General features: G+C 44.4%; 1 protein-coding gene across 2 annotated transcripts in view; it reads right to left on the bottom strand.

Moving 5' to 3' along the window:
• Positions 1-7,967, bottom strand: part of Tapt1 (transmembrane anterior posterior transformation 1) — a 70,090-nt gene that overhangs the window by 52,292 nt on the left and 9,831 nt on the right. The gene's annotated exons all lie outside the window — the stretch shown is intronic.

Here is a 7,967-nt window from a genome sequence, read left to right as displayed (position 1 = left end):
AAAAAAAAAAAAGTTCAGCATTGGTGACAATAAATAACAATGTATTAATTTAAAAAGACAGAATCAAACACGAGAAGTGGTAATGGAAGGGAATACCGGATTCTCTGAAGTGCAGAGCACACACACATGCTGCTGACAAAACTGTCCTAAGACCAGGGAGTCCCAGGGAAGAGCACAAGGCCCCCGTGCCTCAGTGCAGCGAAGCAGAGGACACCAAGGCCCCCAGAGGGCTGGAGTGCGACACAGTCACAGCCATGGAGGCCCTGGCTGTGGGGAAAAGGTGATCCTACGCGTCCACAGTAAGTGCACCCAGTGAAACTGAGCAGCTGAGTCGCCTCGTGTGTCATTTGGGTTGGAGACATAGACACTCGTTACCACACAATGGTTTTAAATTTACAAAAGCGAATTAAGTAAATTTAGATGGTTTAGATGGTTTATGCCTTGGTTACTGGGAAAAGTATCTGTCATGGTGTCTCTCATGGCAGGGTGTGGAGTGTCTACTACCACCATAGTACTTTGCTATGGTCCTTAACACAAGCAAGACACCAACAAGGGGGCAAGGGGTTGCGGCAGCAGCCTGTCCCCTGGGGGTGGGGTGGCAGAGCTCCGTGCAGGGGTGCGGGGGACTGAGCCTGCGCAGTTCTCAAACACCTGCTTCCTGCTTGCCTTCCACACAGGTCGCTGAGGCACTGACAGTATTCATACGCATGCAACAAACACCGCAAAGCATGAAACTATGCCTAGAACAACCACCTCATTGATTCTCCAAGTTGTGCAATATTAACCAATGCTGGCCCAGTTTAAGCAGCCCATTTTTTTTTTTTTTAAGGGAATAAAGAAATAGAAAAAGAAAGTTAGAAATGACATAGAATTTCATTAAACAAAATGATAGGAATATAACAATGGTTGTTATATTGCATACTGTTGTCTTCAAGTTAGTTGTTCAGACCTGATATAAGCATGCAACACAGGTCAAATTAAAAAGAAAAAAAAAATTAAGCAGTAACTGTTCTATTCGACAGACCTGTACAAATCACCAGTACAATTCTCCAAGCTATCCTGTGTATATACAATGGTTACTATTTCTGCAATCCTGTTTCTAAGGTTGAAAGGTAATGTGACTAGTATATTTAGCAAATTCTACAACTAGTTTCCTGTAAACATTGAATTATACAATGTAAATAAAAGTGTCTCAACTAAATACAAAACAATACCGTGTTAAGATTCTTCCCTAGAAATACAACACTTGGGAGTATAAGGGACTTGGCTCCACGCTGGAGAAGCACATGCTCAATGCGTGCTCTCCCAACCACAGAACCCGGAACCCGCTGTGCAGTCAGTTACACTCACGCTCAAGGGGAAGAAGCCAAGCACTTCAGTGCCCAAAGATGGCTCCAAGGCCACCAGGATGCAGTGTAGAGCCAGAATTCACAGCCAAGCTGTCACTAAGAGCATGCTTTTTGCCATACACTATGTCACCTAACAATGTCTCAAGAGCTTTCTTTAAATGGCATGGGGCTCTTGCAGGAAAGTAGAATCCCACCCCTCTCTGCATGCTCCCGCGGCAAGGGGCGCACAATCGAGGAGCTGCACTGTCACCCACTTCACGAGCCCACGAATGACCGGAGAGCAAGACCATGCATTGTGTCATTCCCTTCCTGAGGTCCAGACATGAAAGAGTGCTCGGTGTAAAGGTCATCTTTGCGCACAAGTAACACCATGCTGATGAGCCCCAGGAAGGTTTTAAAAGATACAGTACTACGGGCCAAAAAAGACATCCAAGCTTCATGGTGTTAAATATCCCAACACCCTTATCTTACCTCCATCTCACCAACACCTGGCAAGGTGGCTCTGAGTAAGCAGGAGACAGGTGACAAAGGCCTTGAAGGAACTACCTCACAGTTTTCACAATTATGACAGCCAAAAAGAGCAGCTCACGGCACTCCCCACTCCCATTTTGCAAAAGAAGAAACTGAAGAAGTGACTAGTCCAAAGTTACTGAAAAGCTAAGAGGCAAGTGGGACTAGAACCCAGACCTTTCAACTACCATCCAGCAAGCTCGCTTCCTTACCTCATCTTTAGTCATCTATTCAGCAATCATTTCCAGACAAGAAGACCCAGCTCTGCCCAAAGCTGGAAGGGGACTGTGCGACCTGGACTGGGGACCCACTGCTTGTCTGTCTTCTCGCTGCTTGCTGGTGGCTGCTGTACTTCATGGTGTGCTACTCAATCTTCAGTGGCTAAGTGTACCTTAGTTTTAGTGCTGTTAAATGTTGTTTTCTAGCATTCTCCCAGACTTCCCTGAAGCTATTTATCTTGTGATCTGGGGTATATTTGCCTGTAGGGAGCACACAGGAAGACTACTGTTCTCATCTATTGGTACCACTCTTTACCAGCTATGTCTCTTCCGGGTATTCCTGAAAGAGTTAAAGACCATGTTTATAGCCACACAACTCATAATAGCTGTTATGGTTTGGGTCTAGGTGTCCCCCAAAGCCTCATTCAGTCACTGGGGCGGCTCCAGAGTTTGTGATTAATTCTTCATCCAACGCTAGGATTCTGGATGTGAGTGTGACACCTGCCCTGGGCGGGTGATCCCATACACACGTAAGGAGGGGCGAGAGGCTTGGTATCGATCTCAGCTGTTCCTCCCTCTGGCTTCGGCTGTTCCCGTGATGAGCTGCTACCTGCTACCATGTGCTGCTCTTCCTTGGAGGCAGCCAAGCCTGGGCTGAAACCTCCACTAACTGTGAGCTAAATAAACCTTTCCTGCCTTAATTTGAGTGTCGGGTTATTTGTCCCAGAAATGAGAAAACAGTAACTAAGACAATAGCTAAGTCTTAAAAGCAGCCTACATCATCTTTATTCATCTATTCAACAATCATTACCAGACAAGAAGATACAGTTCTACCCAAAGTGGGAAGAGATAGAAGAAAGGATAAAGGAAACATGGCCACGTGGTACGTATGGAGTACTACTCAGCCACCAAGATAAGTTTCAGTCATTTGTAGGACAATAGATGTACCTGGAGACCACTGTGCTATGGAAAATAAAGCAGGAACGGCTTAAATACTGTGTGGTTTCTCTAATAAAAGACAGGAAACAGGGAGAGGACACTGACAGTGGGAAGATGGGGGGGGAGGGCAGAAAGGAGAGGAAGTGAAGGGAAGTGGATGGATCAAGGCGCTGGGTGCAGGGGCCAGGGCCCTCCAGTGCAGGCAGCTGGTGAGCATCACAGACACATCCGGGTACAGGAGGGAAGGCCAGGGAAGGAGCTGTCAGGGGCGCCTCAGCCTCTGCCTCAGGCTGGGGGCGTTTCTTTCCTTCTTGGCAAAGGAATTGCTTTGGTTATATCACCATCTGCCTTTCCATTTTAAGAGTGCTTGGGGCCAGGGAGATGGCTCAGTGGAATATAGGCTTCCCTGACAAGCACAAGGGCCTGAGTTCAATCCCTGGTTCCGCAAAAAAGAAAAAAAAAAAAAAAAAAAAAAAAAAAAAAAAGGCAAGTTTAAGAGTGCTCTTTTCCAAAATAATAATAATAATAATAATAATAATAATAATACAAACATTTCTTTTCCAAACCCGAACTTAATCTTTTGGATGCTAACAACTACTTTTAGTTTATTAGTTCTTATGCAGAAATAATGTTCAGAAAAAAATCTTTTCAGACGTATTTTAGCAATTATAACATGAGTGCTCCTACATTAGAAGAATTATGTCTTGCCAATTGTGGATATTTAATAAAAGGAAAATAACAGCAATCATGAACCTAAACCAACTTTTCTGGTGTATTTTAAACAATATTCATCTCCTACCACAGAACTGTTCAGTAATCTGGGACTTTAAATTTAAGAAAAAGTTTAGTATAAGTTGCTTCCCTATAAGAACAGTTCTGTTTATCTTCTGTGATAGCTTATTTTAGAAATAAAAACCGAGGATAGCAAGTATTAATTAAAAGTAATGAGTAATCACAAATATATTTATATGTTTAGTAATAAGGCTAAATATATCCTCCTTAAAATAGCATTGCAAATTTAAAAAGTAAATTGGAAAGTAACACTGTTTAACAGTCAAGAAAATAGGGAATATTCAAAGCTCGCCTTAAGTAACTGAAAGCTTTCACTTTACTATGTTTCCACTAAAGTATTAAGTTCACTGCACAGATCCAGTGTACTCCCCTGCTCAAGACCAATTAGGAGCCGACTTTTCTGGAAATCAATGCAAGAGCAATTCTGCCCTCCTAAGTCAAATGTAAGTAAAGGACTCACCATCCACACTATATTTAAGCTTTTAAACCCTTCAAAAATGTGTATAACCTCAATTAGCAAAAAACAGGTAGAATGTTCATGAATTCAGAGATGGAAAAGACAATACAAAAAAGTAGAAGTCACTTGGTCCAAGGTCACAAGGCACCCAAGCAGCCCAAAAACAGGGGGCACGGGGGTACGGAATAGCAGCGCCTGCCAAGGAGAGCCCTTCTAGGGGCGTTCACTGTAAGTGCTCCCCAGAGAGGTGCACAAATGAGCTGCGAGGGCTAAATTTTGGCAGGTAAATTAGGGTGAAATTTAGCATTTTCAAAATGCCAAGATAATGAACTGGTCAAAACCCAAGTGAGTAACCTTTCATTGTTTCGTCTATGCATATTAAACAAAGTGGGTGAGAATTTGAAGAGCTGAACATCAGCTGTTCACAGCAGAAAGGAATTTTACTTGATCTGTCTCAGGCTTATGGTCACTCCACTTTTCCCAGGAATTTTTAAATTATTTTTATTTTTATTTTTTGTAAATAAAAAATTAACTCTAGAGCATAATTTTAGAATTATCTGAGCTAGGCCACAGAGATAATTATATAATATATTCTATGGGAGGTAAAGATAAAATTATTTCAATAAAATAGTATTTATAAGAACTTAATATTTGAATTACATAACAATAACAGAACATAGGAAGTATAGTGAAAGGGGCTAGAGATTTGGGTCAGCGGAAGAACACTTGCCTAGCAAGCTGGAAGACCTGGGTTGAGTCTTTGGCACCAAAAAAATTAAAAATAAATAAATAATTGAAATATTTTTCCTACTGCAAATCTTTTGTGGTAACTGTTAAAAAGACCAGCAGGAGGGGATCTTGGTGGTGCACGCCTGTAATGCCAGCATTCAGGAGGCTGAGGCAGGAGGATTATTATGAGTTCAAGGCCAGCCTGAAGTATACAGCAAGAGCCTGGCTCACCCTTACAAAGAAAGGTCTAAGAATAAATAAAGACAAATAGGAGGTAAGTTTCAGCTCCAGAAACTGCAGCGGCAAGAGTGACCGCTGGAAAGAATAGTTTGTGTACTTCAAGGTTTTTCGCTTTACAAGCAAGGCCTATTTCTGCGCATCTCACAGCGGCCTTCCTGAAGTACTGTTTCACGCTCACTGGTAGGGGCTGCACTTATTTCATGTGGAGCCTTTTGTGAAGTTTGCATATCAGTGAAACCCACTCAGATAATTTAGATACTGCTTAGTAGGAGGGTTATCAAACAAGAGCCAAATACATTGGGCAAGCAGTCCAAGCAAGCACAGGGTCTACAAAGCAATTCAACAACTCACCAAGCCAAGCACACAGGTTGCCCAATTCTTAGTCCAAAGTTGACTTCCTGCATGTGGATTCCCAAGGTGAATGTTCTTATCCAGAAACTCACCCAGAACTTTTGGGTGAGTCAAGAGTTTTTAAAAGTACGAGAACATGATAATAAGGAGTACTATTCTGGTCTTAGGTGAAAAACAAACAAACAAACAATAGAAATTGGTAGTAGGAGAAACAAAGAAGGCAGAAGAGGTGAAACTGGCTGGGTTTTTGTTGTTGTTGTTTTGTTTTTATGACCATTATTCCCAGAGTTCAAGTCCAGTGCCTACACATAGGAATGGTAAGACAGCCATCTCCGTGTACGCTGGAAGTCCCAACAATGGAGACAAATTTCAGCCTCCTGTCAGGAGCTGTGTAAGTCAAAAAGGGAGCTCTGAGAATAAAAGAGTGAAAAGAAGACAACCCACACTTGATGGACAGAAGTGTATATATCCCATACTGCTGTATATACGTGAACTAATATATGTGTGCACTTTTCTAAACAAATCAAGAAGTACAAGAATGCAACACAATGAACACTAATCATACTTGATCTTGCTCAGGTGGAAAGAGTATGGCCAGCCACAAAAACCGTATATTCATTTATGGAATCTGCAGGAGACTGACCAACAAATGTCTCCCAAGAGCCTGAAGGGAGACTTTGGAACTGCTGATGGTCAGGCCACCAACACACCAAGATTACGACTTTCAACAAGGAGAGCTGAAGGCCGGCCAAGCGGCAGAGGGGTACAATGGTGCAGGTGCTGGGCAGCAGCTGTAGGGAATGGGGTGAGCAGAGGACCAGCCGCCCCGACAGCAATGCTCTTTGTCTGGCACTAGGTGGGGTGCTTTGCAAGGGCCGTGGGCCTAGGCCAGTTTTCTGAAGTCGGGAGAGGAGGGCAAAGGTCACCCAGGCGTGGAAGAAAGCAGCCGGGAGGTCTGTGTGACTGCAGAATGAGAAAGACCACGAACAAAGCAGGGACGTGTGTGCTAGTGCAGTGTGACTTAGAGGCAGCATCAGCTGCCTCCAGGGCTGTGTGCGGGGAACGGATGCCAGGGGACCATGGGGCCAAAGCGTGACCCCCTGGCGTGCTTGCCTGGGCCCTGGACCCCCAGGCTACCGTGACCTAACCCACCGGGTGGCCACTTTCCACACAGAACACGGAGCTGACCACGCGAGCAGCTGAGGCTGGAAGCTTCTCACATGAGGAGCATGTGCCAGGCCAAGTGCAGAGAGCCACGTGTTAGCAACGACCAGGTGCGTGGTACCTATGATACCATCTATGCTGTCCTGCACCTGCACCCACTCGGCTACCTCCCGGAAGAACCCAGAAAGAAGCAGGTGCCATTCCAGCAGCCCACGGCCTGCTCTCCCAGACCGCAAGGCTTCACTGGCTCTCACGCAAACAACAAAACAGCTTCTAAAGGGCTGGCTTTCCTGAAAGAAACATTTTAAAGAAACTATAGTGAAACGTGGCCACATCTCTTTGCACGCGAGTACTTTCAACAGTCAAGTCTAAACAGACAGCTGAGAGATTTAATATTTTATCTTCCGTACAGCCTGCCAATTCAGAAAGTAAATACTCCTGCAAGCAATTGCTTAACCAAAAGTTAAACCAAATAAAATAGGCTTGAGAATTTTAAGTGGTTAATTGAAAAAGACCAAACAAGGCAGTCCACAGTGAGTTTTCAAAGATGTAGACCTGGGCCCAGTTCTGAGAACTAGCAAACCAAGAAGGACTTCCTCTGACCAGCCTTTAAGGACTCCTATAATTTCAATACCTAGGAATAAGCAAAGATTCAGGCAGTCACCTTAAACATGCATTTGCTTGAATTGCGGGAACTAACAGCTAAGGAGCTCCTCATTCAACTGTATGACAATTTTTTAGTTGGAAGAAATTTTATGGAGTTAGGGTTCAGCTGCTGTTCGACTCAGAATTACGTAAGAATTAAAACCCGGTGACCACTCCATACTAAATAAAATACACATCTCAAAATCTTTTTAATCCTAACGCACACTGCGATATGAACACAAACGCAATTAAAAAAAAAAAAATCATTGAAGAGCTATACTGAAACCCTAGACCTCCCCGGCATTGTATTATAGTTTGCTCTAAGGCGTTCATTCCTGTGGATTCCTGTGCTGGGTGTTTTCTTATGTGGCAGTTTCAGTTTAGGAAAAAGTTCCCATGGACCATTTTAGAGTGCGAAACACTCCCGTTCTGGGAAGCACGCCCCAACTTGGCGGGCTTCTCCCCACGCCAGCGGCGCCGCGACCCCGAGGGCACGGTAACAGGTTCGCGGCTCCGGCGCGCCGCGGCCGTCCCGCCCCGGCCCGCGTCCCTCTCGGCGGCCCGCTCCCCGCG

The sequence above is a fragment of the Octodon degus genome, unplaced genomic scaffold (assembly GCF_000260255.1).
Source record: "Octodon degus isolate 3935 unplaced genomic scaffold, OctDeg1.0 scaffold00006, whole genome shotgun sequence".
Taxonomy (NCBI): Eukaryota; Metazoa; Chordata; class Mammalia; order Rodentia; family Octodontidae; genus Octodon; species Octodon degus.
Note: the sequence above shows the minus strand (reverse complement) of the source record. Positions and strands in the feature narration are given on the sequence as shown.